Genomic DNA, 23,829 nt, shown 5'->3' with positions numbered 1-23,829 from the left:
TACTGGCACCAAGCTTTGCAGGGGAGACTACAAACTTGACCTAGAAAATTTCAGGAAGGGAACCCTAGGATAAAAAGCACTTCCATACTGCTGGTGCCTCAGTGAAAGGCATTTCACTGATGGCAGAAGAGGATGTTTCCACAGAAGACAAGCCCAAACTTCAGCAAAATAGAAATGCAAATAACTCCATTCATTAAAAAAAAGAAATACCACTGAATATAATGTATCTAAATATTTGTTCAGGGTTAAGTGGTGTTGTCTAAACAAGCAGAAAAGCCCTTTTTTTACGTAGATTGGCTCCCCCCATGAGGAGTGCCAGCCACATACTTACTACTTGTTTTTTTCTATGCTTTTCATTTCCTGGAAATCTCCTGTGTTATTTTACAGATGCATGAGGGAAGCAATATTCTGGCACCGGGCATTCATGTGAACCATAACATCACCTGTTCAGGCTTAAACTGAGTAGCCCTTGCTATTGCTCATCAATGCATTGATGGAAAAGTACATGCTTCTCATCCTAAGAACTAGAAATGAAGCTGATCTGGTGGTGTTTACCAGCCTGTAATGACAGCCCATGTGGAAGAGCCTGCATTCAGTTGTCCTACAGTACCCACTTGTATGGCCCAGCCAGATGTCCCTGCCTTCCCCTAGGCAATGCCACTGCCTCCAGCACCTGAAACTGTGCCTGTCCTTGTCTCTGTGGCTTTCACTGCTTGATGCTGTTGGCCCAAAGCACCACCCAGAAGCAATCCACAACTAAGAGTAAGAAAATTACATTCCACTACAAGAAACAACCACCAGTGTGAGGGGTCAACAAACAACGCAGCAGCCTCGGGGCTGTGACATGGGGGAAACTAAGTGCCAAACAGGATCCTGAGTGTCCTGAACACTTCACACAGGAGATATATGGAATCATTCGAGCAGAAGGGGAGATCTCCTACAGCTTGCTCAAAGGAGGATGAGGGAATGCTACCATGTTGAACAGGCATCTGCAGGAGAGGCACTGCACACTTATCCTGCTAGAGAGAAAGCAGCTGTATAAAATGTGCAGGGGCTAAAGAAAATTGCAGAGTTTGAGGGGTGGGTGTGTGTGAACAACATGTAAACATAATGTATACAATTTCTCTTGATCACTTTAAAGCATATTTTATGGAGGTCACTCAAAAACCTACCTTAAGTGGTCACCTCATCTTAAGAGGAAAAACATACCCAAAAATTGATACATAGTCTCTTTTACCATAAACAGAATGAGAAGTGTTTACATGTAGTCCTTCATCTACCAAAATCCCAGTTTATTATTGACTAGAGTAAGTAAACGCAAGTCAAAAATTAACAAGCATATATTTCTATTTAATGTCTGCCACTGTGTAGTGCCATTATTCAACTGCTCCCTTCTAAGGAAAAGCCATTCACGAGTCTGTGCTGAAATTAATTTTTCCAAGTATATTATTTGCATAAAGTCTTTTCTGATTGGTTAGTAACATCAAATCAAGACAGCCCATGATCACAGAAAACTCTACCTGGCAAAGGATGGGCTCCTTTTGGTGAGGCCTCTCTCTCAACATCTATTTATTGTTGCTGAAATTAAATTTTCTACTGAAATTTTCTACTGGGGCCCCAAAGTAGCAAATCCCAAAAAGGGAAATATTACATTTCAGCCTGTAGGAGACCTTGCTGCTAACCATCAATAGCCGCAACACAGAAACAGACAAAACAAGATATTTGAAAAGGAAAATACAACTTTTCACACAGAAGCCACCCTTCAACCTCCCCCCAAATAAGAGCCCCAGGTTATCAGAGAAACTTCTACAGAGTTTCACACACAACACTCATTTTCTTTTACCAGTCCTCTTCACCTTTAGTTCCATAAACAGCTCTTCTCCTTTCTTCTGGGGAGGAAAGTAATCTACCATGCCCAGGTGGATTTAATAATGGAGGCCTAATACAGGAGGTCAAAGAATGTGAATGGATTAAAAGATTAGGGAGAAGACTATGAAGGTTTGCACCTTTCAGGTTTCTGCTCCGAATTTGTCTGATGTCAGCAGTGAGCAAACAGTGTAACCATCAAGGAGCTGTGGTTGCATGGAAATGTGTCCTTCAGCTTCTAGGAGTTACACTAAGGGATCATTAAAAAGAGTCTGAACGCTTTAAAGATATATACTGAGGCTGCGTCATTATCAAACCCCATATCTACCTGTTTAATATATTCCGTATGGCTATAATCACACCAAGATGGCTTTTCAGTTAAAAAAACTTCCTCATACTTTTCACAATTAAATTCAAATTTTTGAGGTACGTTTTCCTGTGACTTTAAATATCAAAGATACACATCCTTAATTTTTAGTACACCTGAATTTCAGTCAACCAGTTGTCCTTCATGTACCAAGTTAAACCTCCTACAAGCAATAATCTGCAGGAAAAAAAAAAAGGAAAAAGAGAACAATCTGACTCTGCCAAGAGCTATTCCTCTAGTAATGATGAAATTCAACTTAACCATTCCATGATTTTGGTGAAATCATGTTAGAGGCAATCATTATGGTATTATCAATGGCTAAAAGTGACAGTTCATGCACATAAACTTCCATCTGTCTCTTACAACACAGCTCATGGCTTCAGCTCCAGAAATTATAGAGAAGTTATCTTATTTTTCCCAAGACAAGGGAAATACAGCTGGCAAAGTGCTTGAGAAGTAAACCAGCCATGTATACAGGGTCCTCTCTTGGAATGAAAGGAGTGAGCTTAACAAGTAGGTTGCTAGATTCTAGATGATAGAAATTTTTCAAGAGCTAAATGACATATTTGGTTCAGGATTTAGAACCAGCCATGATTACATCCAAAGTGCCTTCAGTTAGGAAAAGCAAGTTGCACAACAGAACCAACAGCCGTGACTGAGGCTGGTTTAATAATAAACTCAAAACTACTTAAAATGAACCTCATGTTTCCATGGTGATGAATACATAGCTCCCTTCAGACTGTCTTGTGATGTAGAAAACATTCACCAGTAGTATTTTGGTAGTAATCTTACTAATGGAAAATTCATTAGTATTATTCAAGATGGCGATAACACTGACTTGGATTAATTATAGACTGACCTCACTGAATTGGCAGATGGAGATGAAAGCCCAGTGGAAAGTAAAGTGCCCAGTAGAAAAGTAAAGTGAAGATACCTGCTTGTGACATTTTTTAAAAAAGAAGACAACTGGTGGCTGCTAAAACAAGTGTGCAGACCTATTAGTCTACTTTACCTCTCTAATACCTGCTAATAAATCCATTTTTGCTTTAGTAAGCTCCCTCAGCAGTGAGAAGACTTAAATCTTCTCAAACAGATATGAAGTGTTATCTTCTCCTTAGGTTAGCCTTGCTTAATGGCAGTGAGGCATAGCCAATTGCAGACACCCTTAACATAACATATTTGACAGGTATAGGATCAGGCATATAGAATAGGAGAGGTCCCAAAGCTTGCCTTTATTCACAAGGCTGTTCTAAGGGTATGAATTGCTAAACTCTGTCATCATCCCTTAACTTACAGAGCTCCTTAATACGATATGGTGTTCTATTCAGAGGGAAAAAAACCCCTTCTTAAGAGTACATATTTGACTTTGATCCGGTGACATGTCTCTGAAGGAAAGCATCTGACAGGACAAAGATGTACAGTACTTCATTTAGCCTGTGTGCCATATGTGGCAGTTTAGGGATCACTGTCACAGCCCCTTCGGCTGCCATCCAGGATTGCACGGCATGGCAGAGCAGAGGGATTGCTGCTGGGCTTCAGCAGGAAAAGGCTTGTGAAGAGTTTCTCTGGGCTCTTTCCAACAAATGGATTTACATGTTCCATTCAGAAATAAAAAAATGAGACATTTTAACTCGCAATCAAAAAAAAAATAGTAATAACTCTTCATGTCATAGAAATGACATCAATATTTTCATTCAAAAACGCATAAGCATGGGTGTCATTTTAGGCACACAAACAGATGTTAATCAGCCTGCTCAAGGACTTAAAGCTACGTATATGCAAAAACACTTTGCTAGGAAAAAACCTGCAGATATATACTACAGACACACAAAGCTTGTTTCAGTCAACAGACCCAGAAATCCTGGCAACTGCAGGATCTGCAGTTTTTAAAACATGATCTCTTCCCAAATATGAATTTTGGGGTTCTTTTAATCAGAAACAACTACAGAGTTTCTGAAAATGCAACCAGAAATAAAATGCAGTGCTTTTGGTGTACAATTGTCCTTGCAAACATCTGCACAAGTCAAAATGCTAACTACCTATGAGTAGGTAGCTGGTATTTGTTGTGAATAAAATTCATACTGAGAGATTCTCTGGCGATTTTTTTGAAAACCTGATTTAGATTTAACGTCACTCTGTGTTGTCAAACAGTGCTCTGTAGGTTTCATATTCCTTTTTTAGGTTTTATTCACTAAATCTGAAAGTCATTCAGCAGAACAGCACTGTTATGATATGTTTCTAATTTAAAAAGGAGCAAAGCTATTCAGGAGGGAAAGAAAAGGTTCCCTTCAGGAAGGAGTAAGAGGGAGCCAATTAGACAAAGATGTGTCAAAGTGGACAGTGTTTATGAAAACAATCAGCATTATATCTAAGTCTTTACTTAGATGTTACACAGTCTCGTTTCCTACACTTGCTCCTTCAGAAAGCTGCTTGGGATTTCCAATATTAATGTCAGTTTAGCCTGACTGAGGCTTTAGTAAGTGTGCCTTTTTTAATTTCAGATTAGGAAGAAATGTACAATGTCGAGAAGTAATACGAGTGATATGTTACACAGACATGCAACAAAAAGGTTTCCTTTTCTCTTGTGATTTCTGGTAGTCAACACCAGTTCTCTTTTTCCTGTAATCATGAATCTAAAGGCACTGATTATGTCAAACAAATTCCCTGCATGTGTTTAGAAATGAGTTTCTTCAAGTCTCACAGCTTGGTGGCAATATTCAAACATTTATTCAATTACCGTCAGTATTCATACAATGAAATTAGTGTCTTGAAAGAAAACTACTGAACTGAAAAAAAAAGTTTAGGTAACAATTTTCAATTTACCAACTGACCCCAGGTCTCAGTAGAGATGAGTGTGATCTATTCCTCATATTTCCCCTCATGCAATCAGCATCCTAAATGCATTGCAATTAAACCACGGTCTAATTAAAACACAAAAGACTTTTCAGTAATGAATCTTTCTGGCAAACAGCATCTTCAACACTTAACTTCACAAATAATAGCACTTGTCAAGAGATGTTAAACAAATTTCAGAACTGAGGCTTTTCACAGCAACTTAGAATATTTGGTATTTTGGTCTTTGGTGCTCAGTGTCAGCCAGTTCCTTATGTTCCCAAAACAGACTAACGATCTGTAGGCAGATATACACAATTTAAAAAATTCATCAGTGTGCCTGGGATTATGTGTGGTTTTCCAAGGGAAGTGGCTTGGCCTATCACTTTCTGACCTATTTTCGCCTTGTTCTACTTCAGCATGTCCTCTCAGCTGAGTGCTGGAAAGTGCATTCATTTAAGTGGGATAAAAATAACAATAAAAACTCAGTGCCTATAGCAACCCTCAAGCTACAGAGGGTGAAAAGAATTACATTTTTAATTCACAAGGCTCTTTTTACATATAATCATTCCTTTTACGTAAAGGTCAAGTTACAAGACTTTCTGCATTATGCATAGTGATTTCCATTTTGGCTTATTATTCAGTGGTATAAAATTTATGATGTCAGATTTCATGACAGTTAAACCTGAGTTTGTTCTGTTTCAGAATGACATCTGGGTATAGTGAATAACAAAGCTTCTATGTTAAAATAGCCCCATATTTTTAGGTTGGCTCCAAAAAAAGAAATCAGACCAAGAGATACTTGAACAGATGTTCAGAAATATATTTCACTTCAAGTGCTGACAAACTAGAATGGGAGTAGAGTTGCATAATAGGAAATTAATCATTAAAGTCAATAATGAAAAATACGCAATTGTTTGGAATCAAAGTGTTTGGCAAATATTCTTTTCTTTCTGCACTATTGAAAGGAATTTGATACTCAAACCCAAACGACCTAAGAAACATACTTGGAGCTGTTGCTTAATCCCTTTATGAGAAAAAATAGGTTTTTCAGGGTAATGAAAGCATATTTTATTTGTTAATGTGTGTACCAAATAATGATTTTTAGCTGCCAGTACAATTACTTATTATGACAACGCAACACCTCTAGTGAAAATTGAGTAGTCTTAAGGTGTTCTGTGCTGTTCATTCATGCAAAGAATTCTTGTCAAATATTTTAATGAGAAGAAAAGTATGGCAGTCAAGATTAAAAGTCAAGGTGACCTTTAACTGCGAAAAACAGTATCTACATATCACCTTACATTTTTTTTTAAGGTCATCACTCCTCTCTTGAAAAGTCATTCCATAAATGGAAGTAAGCAGTGCAATGAGAGAGCAAACTATAAAAACTGTCCTTCCTTCAAAATTAAGCTCCACATTAAACCTATTTTAAAATCACATTCCCTCTTTGTTATAAAATTCAAACACTTGCTGTGGTGTCTTCAGCAAAACAAGCAAAGAAATCACACGTTACAGAAAACAGGGATATACAACAGTCCCCCAGCCCTTTGCAAAGCAACAGTGCAACAACTTCGGAATTGTCACTCTTCATTATAAAGAACAAACTCATCTGTGACCTGGCCATGGCCAGGGTGTGCTGAGTCAGCTGGAAAACTGTGCTGATGGGCACCTGATGACCTGTTATTCTAAAGAGTCTTTGGGGAAACCAAGGATGCTCCCGCAACACAGCCATGACCTGTTTCCTACTGTCATGCTTCCAGCTTCCCTGGTTAGCCAAGCAGGTACCCTGCTCACACTGTGCAGAGGTTCTGCTGCATGAGCAAAATCAGCACAGCCAATGTGACCTTTAACAAGTCCAGGGGAGCCTGGAAATACTGTTCCAATTACCAGAGATGAAATACTAACAAATCATTGAATATTGGGTGTTCATGATTTCCAGTCTACTCACAGCAGATGTGGCCAACGGGGGGTTGATTACCTGCACTTCATACACCTCCGCTAGAAACGCCCCCAGAAGGCGTTCCACCCACCCAGCTCCCTGGTAGAACCTCACGCTTGCAAAGTCCTGCATTTGTTCTTCCAGCCTTCTTATCGCTTCCTTTACCCCTCTACAACTGGAGGGAAAGACAAACCTGGAAGCAGGGAAAGCCACCTGTTATTTACCTCCTAGACCTTAGCTGTGTTAAAAAGAAACTTTTTTCCAACCAATATGGCTGCAAAAAGAAGCATGACACCCCCAAGGACAGCTTGAGAGAGACCTCAAGGCTGGTCCTAAATAATGGCATGAACCTACTTTCTAATTTATTTACTTTGTCTCCAATTTTATTCGCTTATCTGCAATCTTTACTGGCTTTCTCACACTGAAAGCAGTTCAGGTATAACATGACATGAGAGTGGTGATAAGGCTTCCAGATTAGCACTGGTTTGGGTCCAGCCAGCTTGGCATGAGCTGCTCATGAGCATAGGCAGCAAAATTAATGTTTACTTGCATCTGTCCACAAAGATACATTCTTAGTTATATATACTAAGAGGATTACTCACAGAGTATCATTAATCATTTTTATCGCTACCAAACATAGTATCAAACACACAGAAAAATGTAGTTCCTAATTGCTACTATGGAGACAAAGCAGCAGAGGAACAGGAGATGAAAATAAAGTACTAGGTGTTATTTCTTCTGTGAAATTGTACGTGGAATATTTTAATTAATGGATGATATCCTTTATACAGGGTTCTAAGTGAATCTTAAATAATTATAACACCCAAACACAGTAAATCAGATTTTAAAATTTCCTAAGAAAAATGTTGTGGATAAAATTGCTAAAACATGTAATAATGGAATTAATTTATTAAAATATGACAATGCTAGCACAGTTTTAAATCAGAGCCTGAACTTGCTGAAGCTCTGGATTTAATAAGATTGGTGTTCTTCTCCACTAAGAGTATCCATTTTCTTCTGAAGGCCCATTTGCCACATATCATGTAATGAAATGACTCAGACAATCCATGTATTTTTTTTTTTTGTAAAATATTAGAATCTGCTTAAATTAAGTTAGCAATGATGCATTGCACTTTAATTATTTCACATGGCACACATAGAATTTAAAGCAAGCTCTCACAAACTGGGCAAGTGAACTTTCTGTGTCTATTAGGAATTCCCACAGAGTATTATGCAAATTAAACTTGAAAACACTACAGTACTTAAATTTTTACATTTTACTTTTTCTTATTAGTTGGCTGCTAATGTCTGAAAAGAGGATTCCATTCCTACAACTGCTGATGCTATGCACTTTCTCTGTTTAACACACAACTATATTTAACACACTAGTCTGCTATTTCGGCTTTATTGAAACGTGCACAAAATTCCTTTTTTAGCCACTGAGGAGCCTTGGCACAGGTTATAAAAGATTTATTGATCTAGTACTAACTAGAGTACATTACAAATAGCCTAGTGCCAAACAGTTGCTTTGCACAAGATTGTGATTTACAAGTGAGGAGAGGAAACTGGATTACTAATTATGTACAAAACCCTAAGTTTTCAAAAGTTGTGTACTTATAATTAAGGTCTTGCAGAATAGTCTTTCTCTAATTAAGACGGGCTTTTATAGCAAAATCTTTTCTTTAATATAGATACACACATACCATTTTCTTTAACAGAATGCTGAGGTCAGCTTTAAAGAAAATTTTTGCATGGGAAAGCATCACCACTCTCCCAAACCACCACCATTACTACCAAGGAAAAAAACAACTTCTAAATTTAAGTATTTAGAAAAAAATTGATTCATTTTTATCTTGTACTGTATAGTTTTGAATTTGTAAAAGCTTTACTAAATGGTCTGCTCTGATTTTCTTTTAATTTTTTCCATATTTCTTTGCATTTATCCATGGGGACAAGTGCTCATAAGACATTTAAGAGTATTATGTCACTGTAGTGTAACTCTTGGGAATTGTCTTAACCCTATTATCTTTCGAATAGATGCTTGGGCTAGATCACAGGTAACACAAAGACAGACATCTGAACTGCAAAAGTGAAACAGAACTGGTCCAAGGATCTGTGGGATGCACAATAAAATCCTTAAACCTAATGAAGGCCACTTAAAACAAGTGAAATTAGTCTGGATAAACCAGCAGTATCAGAGCTCAGAGAGAAACACCTGTTAGCCATGGCCTCATGGCAACAGTGAGTAGGCTCAGCCTGACCATGAACACTTGTGATTGCATCACTGGAACAAGCAAAGTTCCCAGAGTCTATTCTGTTAATTTATAAGGGATTTACCACAACACTGGGTGGTAACAAGGGTGTGATTGAGAGCAGGAAGCTTTTCCAGAAACACCTATTGACGCTTCAGCCACTTTGGATCCAGTGCGCTCTCATCACACAGAGACTGATGTCTGCCATCCCCTCACAAGATGTGCAAAGCTAAATCAGACACTGAGCAGCAAAAAAAGGGACATAAGAAACCCAAAGCAAGTGGAAAGTCATATTCAAAATAGCAGGGGAAAAGCAGAGCCTTTCATTTATAAAATTAATTTTTAATTATTGTATTTTAATGCAATAGAAAAAAGTTGTACTAACAGCTCACTAACAATGTATGGGTGTGTCTTTTGAAGGTCCAGCTCCACAAGTTACATGTCAACAGCCAAGACATGCATTTCAGCCCCTGGGTAGACAAAGTACGTAGAAATTATAAAACAAAAAGAGGATGTGTAATTTAATATGTAAAGTTACTTGAGATACACCAATTACGTTAAATACATTTATAACTAGGCATACTTCTGCATTTAAAACCTTATTAAGAGCACAGAACACAGAAGAAACAATCTGTTTGATCTGTTTTGAAGCTATGGTAATAGGAAACAAGTTTTCCTGCAATGTCTCTCAGGACCATCAAACAGTCCTTTTTTTTGCAAGAATAAATACAGAGCCATATTTGAAACACTTAACCTGATGCTCACAAAGAAATCTCCCTTGTAGACACAGTTGTTTATTAAGGCTAACCCTAGTTCATTTTCCAGTCATATTTCAGAGATAAGCAAAAATTATAGAAATAAAAATGTCTAGCAGGTAGTTTCATTTGCCTCTTTTATTACAAATCCATATTCAGATATGTTAATATAAAGATGTACAATATTACATAAAGGGCACAAAACCTGACATCGTGACACTGGTGGCTGAATGGCTCGCTTATTGTAGTGGCTCTTATTCAGCTATTTTCTAGTGCTCTCATCAGTCTTTTGTGTGAAAGTCTTTGGTGAGAGTCAAGTCTGAACTGATAAGGCCTTGGAGACATAATCACTGGCCCTCATTTTCCATTGACAGCCCCACACAGCCAATTCACAAACATTTTCATATTAATATTGAGCAATTTCCCTACATTCTAATCCATCAAAGTAGGCTATTAATCCTTCCCCAGTGCTCTTCTCTATTCAAATGCTAACAATTTTCTTCTCACAAGCTAAAACATTTGTCCTACAGCCCCTCACACAAAGACACTGTATTGTCAGCAGTGATTGATCAGAGTATTAATATGAGGGATGCGATGTACATTGTATCAATGATACCACATGGATGTGGAGGAAAAGGCCTCTTTTAAAGGATAAACCAAATGCAAAATATGATAATTTCTCAAGGAACAACATTTTAAAGTGTTTTGCCTGGTGTGTTTTATGGAAATTTATGAAAGGTGCAAAATGCTTTTGAGTTTAGAATGCAGAATAATTGTCAGGGATATCCTAGATACTGGGGCCTGGGCGAGGAGCAGGCTGCAGCTGGGATTGGCTGGGCACTGAGAAGCAAACAGCAACAAGGCTACTAAAAGCCACTTGCTCTCCAATACCATATTTTATAGAATTAAAGGGGGCAAGGGCAGAATAAAAACAAACACCTAACAAAAAAACCAGGTGATGATAATTTTTTAAAGACAAAAGCCTTTAATCTCCTGGAATGGAAAAACTAAACAAGGCCAAAAAGGAGTTCCAGCCTTTGGCCAGTGGGTTCCTCACTGCAGGGCCACCTGACAATTCCCACACCCTCGTGGATGGCCAAAAGCTCTCCTTGGTGGAAAAGGCAAAAGGCATCTGATAGATCATTTCTTGCACCCTAGTTTCAAACGACTTGGGATTACTTATTGAAAGAAGGATGCTCAACCTTAAGATGCTTTATGTGTAGTCTTACTTTGCTTTAGGCCCTCCCTGTAAAAACACAACTCAACCAGCAGCTTCTGCTGTAACTGCAGGAGATAAGCACAGAAAGCAGCAGCGAAAGGGGGACAGTCTAAGAGATGTGGTTGTAGAAAGGTGAATGTGCTGCCTGCAACCAGAGCAGAACCGTGGGCACAGGGAGGTGGAGGGAGGGAGGCTGTGGATGCACAGCGCTCTTACATAGCTGATACACCCTGGCACAAATTAGAGTAATTTCAGGGATGCTGTAATTTACGGCAGGTTACAGTGGTTCTTGGCACAGAGCTCAGCCCTCTGCAGACAGAGCCCCTCCACATCTCAACACATGTCCTCCTCCTTACAGGGTGTGAGCAGAGGGAGAGACTGTGCCAGGTGCTGTCAGCAAGTCAAAGCCATCAAGCTCAGCCTCAAGTTCACCCTAGGATCACTTTGCTGGAGCTGCACGAAGCAATTTAAAAGAACATGCAGCTGGATGACAGAGAAATCCAGACCTCCTCAAACATCCAGCACCCGTTCATCCATAAAAAGGAGCAATTTGCTCACTTCCAGTAGCACACAATACAGGGAGCGGGTGCATGTGCACACATCTGTGTGGTTAAATATCCTCAAAATAAGATAAACACACACAACTGCTTAATAAGCTGATAAATTCAGCACATTTCAATGCAAGTAAGAGAATATTTGAGGCTGAGGGTTTAAGAGATACACTATATTTAAGCATGTGCAGGTGGCAGCTAGCATCTAGTGAGATCACAAATCATAAACTGCAATTTATGCATATTATTCTATTAAATTAATTTTAATTTCCTCTTCTTATATACTCCTTCCTTTTCTGAAGGAGCAAAGCAAACCTAAAATTAACAGATATAAACTCAACCCAGCAATGCAACTAGACCGGAAAAGCCTAGTGAAATTTTATCACTGGATTTAACCCACATCCCAGAAGAAATCATTCCAGCTCTGAGCACCCTCTGCCATCATATTGGCATCCATGTCTAAGCATGTGTATGCCTTCAATGCATCAGGGAGATGGCAAGCGGGGTCCCTGCTAGTTGTTAAAATGATTGATTGATCTAAGAAGACAATCTGTTTATGAACTTATGTAGAAAAGACAGAAAACCAACCAAACCCAAACAATTTGTAAACTAGTTTTCTTTTCAGTACCTAAACTACGATGTACTCAGGCATGAAACTACTGCTGCTTCCCAGGATGAACTCGCTCTGGGCAGAACAACATCTCTTTTTAAAGAGCTTGAGTTTCTATGCCGCAACATCCTATTTCTGTGTCACTTACCTTCGGTACGTTATATCTTTACACAACAAGTAATGAAAAGTATTTGTACTTTGAAGCCACTTAGGAGCTCTTCCAATTACTTTTATTAGCATTCTGGCAAACACTCAAGCTTTTTTAATGTTGAGTCAGGCTCCCGAGCCTGCATCAAAAACCCTCCAAAGAGCAATTTTGATTTTCTCTACTTCCAGACAACTGGAAGGGGTACCACGAGCTCTCCTGCTGCCTCACAGGAATCTTTCCTGCGGAAGATGACGATCAGGGCTAAAACTGCAAATCACCAAGTCCCACCTCCCAGCACCTATGAAAGATCCTCGACCGCAGGAGACAGGGCATGGGGCTGAGGAAGGGAGATGTTCTCACGCCTGCCTGAGGCCAGAAGATGCGCAGGATGAGCCGTGCAGAGCTGTGGCTGTTTGGCGAGGGGTCGCGGGTGGCTCGGGAGCAGCGCTGGTGACTCAGGGCTGGCCCTGCAGGGCCGTCAGTCAGTGTGCCAGCAGCGGAGGGCGTGTGCCGGAGAGGCACCGCGGGGCGAGAGCTGCTGCAGCAGCTCCGGACGCTTCGTGTTGCTGAACGTCTCACAGCAATTTTGTATAAATAAGGGTGTTAACTCTACTTGAAATATGGCCAAGGCATCAAGGTTAAGCTTCCACTGATATAAATTAAATTGGATAAAGTATTAGTCATTTCCTGTCCCATGCTGTTATGCATTGTGATGTACATTATGAAATAGCAATTTTAAGCCCAGAAATAGATTGACTTCAGTTTTAATTGAAATAATCTTTATTTTGTAATTAAGCTATTACGTGCCAGAAGAATGATTTGCTTGGGGTTCACGCATGAGTGTTACGATCTTTATGAAATCCCAGGCTGGATACTGTTTGCTAAGGTTGCTCTTGTGCAAAATATAAAACCCAGAACTAGATAATTATAAAAATTAATTTGCTAATGTATTAAATAGAAACAGCAGAAAAACCAGATACCGTCTACTGAAGGGTTTATTTTCCAGACTAAGGCATATTCACAAATGCACCCACAGATTTAACAATTCAGAGACCTTAAAATTTTAATGAATTTCACCTGGAAGGCCACATGAAGATTGTGAAACCTGGGATTTAGGGATTTGAATTTGAGAACTTTCCCTCTGTGCCTTCCACCATCACCTCAGATGGCAGGAGAGTTTTTCCCAGCTGCTCTCCCACATCCAACAGCAGGTTTCCACAGCACACCTCTGTATCTCCTCTCTGGCAAGCTACTGCCCAAGGTTAGCAAGTTTCAGATCATGCTACAGACATTCCCTTTAACTAAACTTATGTCAAACATGGTTTTTCTTGTTCTTTGATGAGGCAAGGTTTTTTCGGGACAGAACTGGTTCTATTTTAAACAGTTTAATGTGTTAAAAATCGTTTTCAGCTACATTGCAAGTGTTCTAAGCCAAAGTAAGTGGAACTTACAATCATTGCTAGAGAAAGAACTGCCATCAGGAATAAAGTGTGGGTTTATCCATTTTTCATATGGAAGTCAGATTCACTTTGTCAGTCTTGAGATTTGACAAAGTATAATTCAGAATGATTCAAGCTCACCTTCCACTAGACTGAGTAATCAGATTAGACGAGGAAATGTACCGGTGTCTCTCCAGAACTTCCTGCAGCACTCCATAGGAACTTCACAGTACGTGTACCACTTCATTTTCCCAGCAATGCAGGGCTGCTGTATATAATCGTGTACACAAGGACTACAACAATATCTCACAAATTTCCAGGAGCAGAAACTTGCAGTTTAGGAAGGGAAACTGTAGGGTTTTAATCTTGCTAATGTTTCCAAAGGCCATGGAGTCATTGCAGAAGCTGTGGAACAGCTAACAGAGGTGTGCAGGGCTGTGTGAGAGCCCCAGCACGCAGACAGCAGCTGGTGTCATCTTCCTCGACCCTTCTGTTGGCAGCATTGTTCCTAAAAGACACTGCCTCTAAGGTGATGTCTCAGCATTGCATTCTTAATTAGTTGATTTTTTTGACAGTGGTGCTGCTCCTCAGATATAATACAGTAGATGAAAGACCTTTAAAGATACCGGGTGTGACACAGTTTAATTTGGCTAAAAGATAAGGGGTTTTTAAGAAAAATGACAGCCATATGGATTCATTCAGTAGTATGGGAGGTAGAGTGGCAATTAAAAACAAGTCAGAAAGAAAGCAAAAGGTTTATTTTAAAGTTAAATTTCCTAGAAAAATAATAATATTCTCTTTTCTACAGGGATATCACCATAGATTTTAGCCTAAAAATTAGCATCCAGTGATGAGAGAATACAAATGCAATTCACTGCAAAGGAATACTCATATGCTGATATTTTTTGTCTAGATTTTTTTGTTTGTTTTCATTTGAATTTTTCCCTGTACCTATGTTCAAATGTATTTTTGCATCCCACATAAAAATATGATAACCTTTCTGATAAAAAAAGTATCTCTTATGTGATTTAATATAATTCTGAGAAGAATGACTTTGACCAATTGGCGTAGTGGCTCACTGCACTAGTGAACAAGGGTTTCTGCATCCACTGGTCTACAGTCTGAGTGCTACGCAGGCTGAATAAGGAGATGAATTTAAAATGTGTAAATGACAAGTTTGAAACTTGACTGAATCAGACAAAAGATGCTATATTTAACACTTTGCCCTCTAGTTTTAGACCACCTTCTTTTTTGTCAGCTGAACAGAATAGTCACAAGTGGCTTACAATTCTCTTTGAGCTGTTCAATTTTTCCTGGGTCTAGAACTGAAAACATTAAAAAGTGGGTGATGATAATTAAGGTCAAAATATATCTAAATATACTGTAGGAAGAGCCTTAATTAATGACAAGATAGAAAGAGTAAAAATTAATGGGAAGAAGGTTTGAAGAACAGCATGTGAAAACACTGGTAATTTACACAATAGTATAGAGATCTAATCAAATATTACTCGATTTATCTTTGATCCTTCTGAAATATTCCTTAGGGCCTGCTCAGTACAGTACATCAGTCACCTTCTTATTTGACTAAGGGGGAGTGTGGCCTTTTTATTTTATTTATATTTTAAAATATAGAAAATATCACACCACAATAAAGCAATCAACCAGTAGCCTGTGTGCTCCAGTGACTGGAAAAGATAGAAAGTCAGTGAGTAGATAATTATTCAAGGTCAAACCTTTCTAGTGTGGTGCCAGAAAAAAGCAAACAGAGAGGGTTAGCCAATACTTCACAAACACTTGTTTAAGGATTTCCTAATTACTATAAGTGGTTCCTCTGGCCCTGGCACTTAAAAAGGCAGCTGTATATGCATGATGTCATCCCTGCTGCCCGTTATCTCTGCAGTAAATTTAGAGGATTAAGAAGCAAGCAAGGCTAAATAGTCAAAATAATCGGGATATGTTTCCTGCCATTAAAAAACTAATTACAGGAAAAAAGACAAATTTAAAACTTGCATGCAATTAACTACTCAAATATATTTGAACATTTTTTTCCCAAAAATCAGAAAAAAGTTTAAAAATGACATGTATGCAGCATGGCCACAGCTCCATAATTAAAACACAGGTCCTCAAATATTTTCCTTCCTTTGTTTCTAGAAACACTCACTAACCTTTTTTAGAATTTTTACAAAACTAGTTTACCAAGTGCCACAATGTAGAGGCCCAGAGATGGCTTGTCACACACAGTCACTTTCCCAGTCCTACTCTCTGCCTGTATGGGAAGTTCTGAGGAATTAACTTTTCTGCTGCTGTCCCTTGCTCTTATTTTCTATTATGGGAAGCTGCTCTTCAGCACTGGTCATTTCTTTGTTCACTTTCTATTTGTCCTTGAAACAGGAGCCAGTGAAAGGAGCGCTCCTGATTTGTCAACTTGCACAGCCTCAGTCTTTGGTATGAGTATCGTGTGGTCATTCTCTTCTTTTTCCTCCTGTTTCCCTTAATTTACAACTACATTCCAGGTTACCATTTGTCTGGTAAAATTCCTCTCCTGCTTGTCCATTTGTAGCAGAAGTATCTGACTGCTGCCAGGAATACTCTGTTTTATTAACATGTTAGAAGCTTATGTCAACACTGTAAGTCAATTTCTTCTGCAGTGTCTAGCTCAAGCTGGATTTGTCCTTTTGTCTGCAGCTTCAGATATAGCTGCCAGGCACCAATTTAACTTCTGTACTATGCTATGTTTCCTACCTCAGTATTTTTCTTGGATCAAACTTATTTTACATCTCAAAACTAACTATATAATTTCCCAGCCTTCCAGATCTGGGAAGCTTCTATCACCATCTTTTTAACCACCATGGCCTCTTTTTACCATGATTCTCTCTCCTGGTGGTTGTGAAGTTGGTTGTTGTCTCCAACCACATGGAATGTCCAGTGGTGGTCATCTTGGTAATACTGGTCTAGGAAACATTACCTGGTCTTGCATGAGAAACACTCCATTTTTAATGCAGGAGATTGTCAATTTGTATTTGAGTACCTTCTACCAACTAATTTTGTGCTGCTCCTATACCAAGGTGAGTTGTTCCTGAAATCCAAAGCTTCTATTTTAAGTCCAGATTCTGCATCCATACTGGTGTACAGTCACTTCATCAGGAGCAGTGTGGGACATTCACTACTACAGCTACACCACTCACCACTTCCCTTTTCCCAAGTGACACTGGGCAGTGCCTGCACACAGATAACCCTTCCACCTACCCATGGAAATCCTGTGAACAGTCTCCACTGCAGTATGGAGAAAGCACAAAGAAGCAAAGAGCTGTGGCTGTATATTCACCAGATCCACTGAAGCCCCTGGAAGCTTTTCTATTAACTTCCAGGAGTTATGGATCAAACTAGAAATGAATTTCTAGAAATGAATGAGATGGTTCAGGAGCAGGCTTTCAGAAGCAACCCAAATAAGTGCATCTTTATTCCCTCTTGCAGTAAAAGCCATCTTGCTTCCTCAGATAGCAGCACATGCAGCAACATGTTGCAGAGCCCAGCCATCCTCCCGGCCATACTGTTGTGCACATGGCAACTTGGCAAAAGGGAAACACAGGGAAAGGAATGCTGCCACGTTTGAGTATGGAAAATAAATGTCTTGCACAGATGCACATGCCATAAGGGAATGTTAGACCTAGTCTGACCTTCTGCACCACTGAGACTATAAAATATCATCCAGCTTCCTCGTGCCCTGCTTTGATGAGATGCATGTACAAATCCAAATGGGAAAACACTAACATATAAGCTTTAGGACATGTTATGCACAGAATGACTCCTGCTTTTTATGCTCTTTAAACATGCAAAATTGTCTCTACAAGAAAAAGTCATATTTCCCAAGCTGAGAAAACATATTTCTAATAATAAATATTCTGCCTATGGAGAAGCTGTAGGATATATGTATTTCATAGTTTCACAGCTCTAGTGCCTACCCGGTCTCTGTCTTTGATGTCATTGCTGCTACTTCTCTCTCTCCAGGAACACAGCCAGTATCCTTCCTGCCCTGGGGCCATGATCCCACTCTGGTCAGACAGCTCTAGAAGCAGCCAGTGCACTGGACAAGGATCATGTGCATTTGCTGAGAAATAAAGGTGAACCAACAGACTCTTCCCCATTGTGGCAGGGTGGTGACAAATGGACAAATGACAGGGTGAGAAGGAGGCAACAAACCCAGCTGGGCTCTGCTCAGACAAGAGCAACAGCACAGGATCCCTTTTTGTAGACAGTGGCTGAATAGTAAATACTGATGGAGAGAACAGAACAGCAAAAGGGGACATTGAAGCAATGGAGGCAGGCATGCAACCAGGAACAGGAGATGACACAGAAAGCACTGTGAAAAGAGGAGATGTAGAGGGGTCAGAGAGCTGAAACTTGACTGAAAAACCAAGCACAGGACATGGAAACGATTCCACACTTTAAAAAAGGGACAAGGGGGAGGTGTGGGATCAATTGATATCATCTACCACTAAAGAGACATATTTAAAGGAATACAATTTGAGGCTGAGCAACGTAAGAATATTCAAGTACAGAAGAATATAGAATAAGTTGTTCCTGCCCTAAGGAAAATTGAAGTTATTCAGTCTGGTGCAGTTCTGTTCAGACACATCTGAGGCAGAGGAAGGATCTGTCCAATTAGTACTCCCCCATCCCTTCAGCTCAATTCTTCCTTAAACCACCACAGTGGTCCTGCTAATGGAGCAAAACCTTGCCAAAAGCAATAACAGGTGAAGAATAAGGGGGGAAAGAGGCACAGCAAAATGGTATTGGGAGAAAACAGATCTTTCTCTGTGATTTGGTGTGGGTTATGCCTCAGAAAGGATAAGTTTTCTGGTAAATTCACACTGTCAATTTAGGGTGTATGGAACTGCGTTAGCCATCACCCAAAGGTCAAGAACAGTGCAATCAAGGGCATAAACCAGCACATCAAGGATGACTTTTATGGTGCATAAACAGAACGAGTAAGATTCCATGCCTCCTCATGGAGAACAAGAACGAGAAAGTTTTATGCTATAGTCAGCCTTTGCAAAATGACATGTTTTCAATCCAGCATCCACAATATTTAGCTTTTCCATTTGCCTTCTCTGACTTTGGATCTCTGTGTCGTACCATCACTCTTTGATATCTTAATGGATGCCATTTTGGCAGAAAATAATTTACTCTGAAAAAATTCTGCACCAGCATTAGCTGAGCAGAAAAACAACCCCTTAAAAAAACCCACATCACATGAAATAAGCAGATTTTGAAATTATACTGTTCATGCCATAAGAGTAATAAAATAGCAAAATTAAGGGGCTTTTTTATTTATAAGTAACTGCTTTCTTCTACCTTTTATAATGTCCACCTCTTAGCATAACAAAGCTTTTCATAGCTTACTAATGGCTCCCTGTCACTAGTGCTGAGAACTATTATCACTGCCTGCCCCTTCACATGGGCCTTTCAAACATCACTGTTTCACTTAATTCTTTCACCTCCTTCAGTTCAAATGCAATAAAAACCTTTCGCTGGCTGACAACTAGAAAGGCAGAACAGCCTCCAACTGCTGTATAATTCAGGAGGGCTCTTTCTCATTTTAATTGGCTGCCTAATTGGAATGTTTATGGGTTCTGCGATAGCTTGGGATGAAAAGGCAGGGTGAGCAATTATGTGCTCAGCATTCCTATCTGGCAGAGTTAATAGTTTTTTTTTTAAAAAAGCTAAAGTTCACTGGAATGCCATGTTTTTGTTCCCTAAGAAATACCTTGATTTGAAACAATGTAATCCCCAAGTCAGAAATTATGTCAAGCTGTGCTTATCCAGTAGCCAGTTTGAGCTTTTGGAAGCCTCTTTGCTCCTTTTTGATGTTAGCATAACATGAAGAACAGGAGGCTATCTGGTGGCTGTCAAGGTTTTAACTGCTTGCTCTCTCACTGGCTGGAGATAAGATGTAAGCAGAGCACTTGATGGACTTGATTAATTCTCTGGAACGAAGGTTTGTCTTTCTTGGCTCAATGAATGACTTCATTCTAGTAGATGAGGTCACCCAAGTCAAGGCAATAAAGTTTCTGATATTCACATGAAAGCTAGTTTTCAAAGCTGCCAGCCCCTAAAAAGAGAAGCAAGTGTTTTCTCATTTACCTACATTCTAGTGTCAGCATCCAGCCTGCTGCCCTATCTATCCTCTCCAGCACAGGACTGTGCTTCAGCTGAAGAGCAATTCTAACACAAGATGAGATTTAAAGGTAAGGAAACAAAAAGACACACTTTGTTTGAAGAAACAAAGATTTTTGTCAAGTGATTTGTCAAGATGCCAACATGAAGAGAAGAATTACTTTCAAGCTTTTTAGCCTGACCAGTACAGTTTCATTTCCCCCCACTTCCCACCCAAGCTGTCTCTGTGCCACTCTGGGGCCAAAGAGCAGCTTTGTGGTCCCCTGTACAGTGCATGTTGCAGTTTTCTTGTGTTTCAGAGTGAGAGAACCCAAGCACTGCAAACACAAGGAGCAAACATGGAAGGATGCTGTGCACTTTGGGACACTTGTACCCTTGCATGCTTTGAGCTTTAAGGGCAAGTTTATGGACTCTCTTTCACAAAGCAGACCAGTCTTTGTTTTTCCTTTCTCTCTTTTAATAAACAACATTTAGTTTAAAAACAGGAAAAACTAGTGAAAAGGGCTGACTTGCTTTGTAGATTTTCAAATTATCACAACAGTTTGTGCAGATGCCTATTAATCTCATCCTTTTTGCTTTTCAAAACCATGCAAATGGTAAGCAGTCCCTCCAGTACTCACTACAGCCTAGCAAGTCCAGTAAACAACCCACACAACAATTCAGTCTAATCTGATGTACAGATTTGTTTTTTCAGACAACCTGAAAATCCTTGGTCTAGTATGAGGGACTAACTCATTCTACCCTCCTTCTTCCCAGTTAAATTGTGTCCTTACCTCTAAGTAAGAGTGCTCATAGTCCTGTGGATTATTAGGGTTGTTTTTCTAGTGTTTGACACTTCTTCTAACCCACACTTCTGTTCCTGTGCTGCAGTTTTCCAGCATGTGCAGTTACAGTTGGAGCATGGGGATGATGACAGGAGCATCCATCTCAGGCACAAGTGCAACCAAAATGCCAACCAGGGGGACATCTGCCAGATCCCTTCCAGCTGGTGCTACCACACAGGAAAAGGCTGCAAGCTACAGACGTTTTGGGGCACTGCACTTTTTTTCTAAATGCTCTCATAGGTACCATGGAGAAATTAGAAGGTTGTTTAAATGTTCCCATTAAACTGTGGAGACAGAGTTTTACCCCAGGTTTTATTGCCATCTGGAGCCTGGAAACCTGTGGAAGCAGTGCCTTGTTTGGAAGGTCAGAAGCCCGTACCACATCAGAGAGCCCAGCTCTGCCTAGAACATACTTAGGAAATGTTGATTTGGTGCATGCCAGGAGGGATTTCTGGCCACAATAGCTCTTAAGAAATTCTTTCCAAAGGACTCATTTTCAGACTCACATACATCAGTTCAGCATCCAGATGATATAAAAATAAAATATGACAAGTCATATCCTTGCCACCATAGATGTAGTTAACCTGTAAGAAGGCAGTCAAGCAATTAAATAACACTTTCAAATAAGCTGTCAAGTAAGCAACACCCACTTTTGAACTAATCTTTGTTTGCATTTACTGAAAGATTGTGACTTGCTGATATTAAGAATTTCAGAGGAAAAAATCTAATTGCTCAAGATGTCCATCCCATTTTATGGGCAAAGGCGATTCAGAAAAACCCATATGTTTGGTAAGTGTCCAAACATGTGGACGCTTATGCAAACCAACAATTCTTTGAAGTATGCTGCTTTCTAAAGTCCAGGCTGAAACTTAAATTTAATAATCAACAGAACAGGCAGAGCTAAGGCAGAAACTCTCTGCTAAACTCTGCAGGACTGGGATATGAGAGGAGGCGTCTCTCTGAAGTGACATTATAGGCCCAGATGTGTTGTAAGAGAATAAGAGTCTGTCTTAAGATGGTCTGTAGACCCTGTGAACTTCCTTGTTTCGTGACTTTAAAGCAAGAAGAAAAATAAATAATGAAACATATTAAAGTCATTATTGTTGCTGTGTGTGCCTTCTGAAGGTTTGGGTTTTTAAAAGCTCCAACCTTTGCAAAAAAGTGCTCAGTGAAATTAAAGGCAGCAAATCTACACTGAACTGTATTTTTATATACTACCAAATTTACATGTGGAACTCATTGTCACAAGATATTATTAAAGCCAAGAGCTTAGCAGGATTCGAAAAGGCTTAGACATTTATGTGAATAATAAGAACATCTACAGTTGGACCAGAAAGGAAAAAGACATTTATAAGTGACACTAAAACTCAGAGGTGAGGGCATACACCAATTGCTAGATGCATTGGTTTAGGGAGTAAATACCCAACTGACACTTTTACCATAGCTGTCCATTTCTTTGCATCTTTTTGTAAGCATCTGGTACAGACCAGTGTCAGAGGGACCATCCAAATCTGAGGCAGTCCAGCAGGTGTTATGTTCAAAACTCTTTTTAATGTAAAGCTGTCATTAAATATTTTGGAAAGACTGCTTATTCCTTACCTAATCCTATAGCATTTGGCAGCTCTTAAAAAGGGTAATGGATATTCCACAGTACTTTGTATATCCACAAGAAAAGGGCAGTTATTTGCAATATTTTCTTATGTCTTGTGCCAGGACCTTTTCCCCTTTAAGTGGCATCAGACTCCATGGGTCCATATGGACATTCCACCTCAAACAAAACACTGTTCTACAAAACCACTGGAGTTTCACAACACCACTGAAAAGTCCCATGATTAAGCACATGAGATACCACTCCCAAATCCTAACAGAGTCCAGAAACTGGGAGTGCTGAAGGAATCTGCAATTGTAAGCAAAGCCTTACAAGTGCTAAGGATCAACACTGCAGAAAAGGTCAAATAAACGAGTGCTGTGAGGCCATGAAATTATCCACTTTCATCTGTTAAACACCTGAGAGACATTTATATCACTAATGACCTGTAAACACATATTGACACAAACACAGCATTTGCTACTAATAAGTGTGTGTTTGTGTCAATAGGAAGAAAATTGTGGCCTCTCTCTTTTGTCCGTAAACTTTGCCTGTCTTATTCTAGCCATCATAGTTTGATCTTTGCTGATTTTTATTAAGTCTAAATATCAAATGAAGTGATTTTTCTGCTTGGAATAAAATATCACGAATGTGATAACGTATTCAGAAGAAAAGTCAAAATGACCCTTAAAAAAGGAATGCATAAACTCCTAGAATTGAATTTGTGCTACTTAGCATCACATTAAAAATATTCAAAATATAAATCAAAATTCAAGGGTATAACTTATATTCAATTTCAAATTTATGGCATTTTAAAATAGGATGATTTCCTTAAATGTGCAATAAATTTGGTTTTGTGGAATTGCACATGCCACCTTATCATGACAGTTGCTTTATCTACACAGTCCACTGAAGCCTAGTCACTTTATATAATCTGAATTCACAAATCAACTGTCGTCTTCACTTCACTGATTCATTGCTGATGGGCCTTTCACAAGGTAAAAAATCCTTTCCAAGTTGACAAGAGTAATAAATGGAGAGGTGAGAGCTGCCTCTCCATCCTGCTGTTCTATTGTGCTGCCGATAGTGACACATGGCAGAATAAGCTCATAAACCAACCTCATCTTTTGACCTCTGCAGAGCAAACGGAAACAGAGGGGCATTTATGATGATGACTATATTTAGAGACCAATAATGACTAGATAAACCCCTGAAATCTAACCAGCTCAAGCAAAGCTTGGAAAAATGTGATGGTTTTGTGT

The sequence above is a fragment of the Corvus kubaryi genome, unplaced genomic scaffold (assembly GCF_017639235.1).
Source record: "Corvus kubaryi isolate FWS band 111438036 unplaced genomic scaffold, C.kubaryi_AGA036_p1.0 37300, whole genome shotgun sequence".
Lineage (NCBI taxonomy): Eukaryota > Metazoa > Chordata > Aves > Passeriformes > Corvidae > Corvus > Corvus kubaryi.
This window is presented reverse-complemented; position numbering follows the sequence as displayed.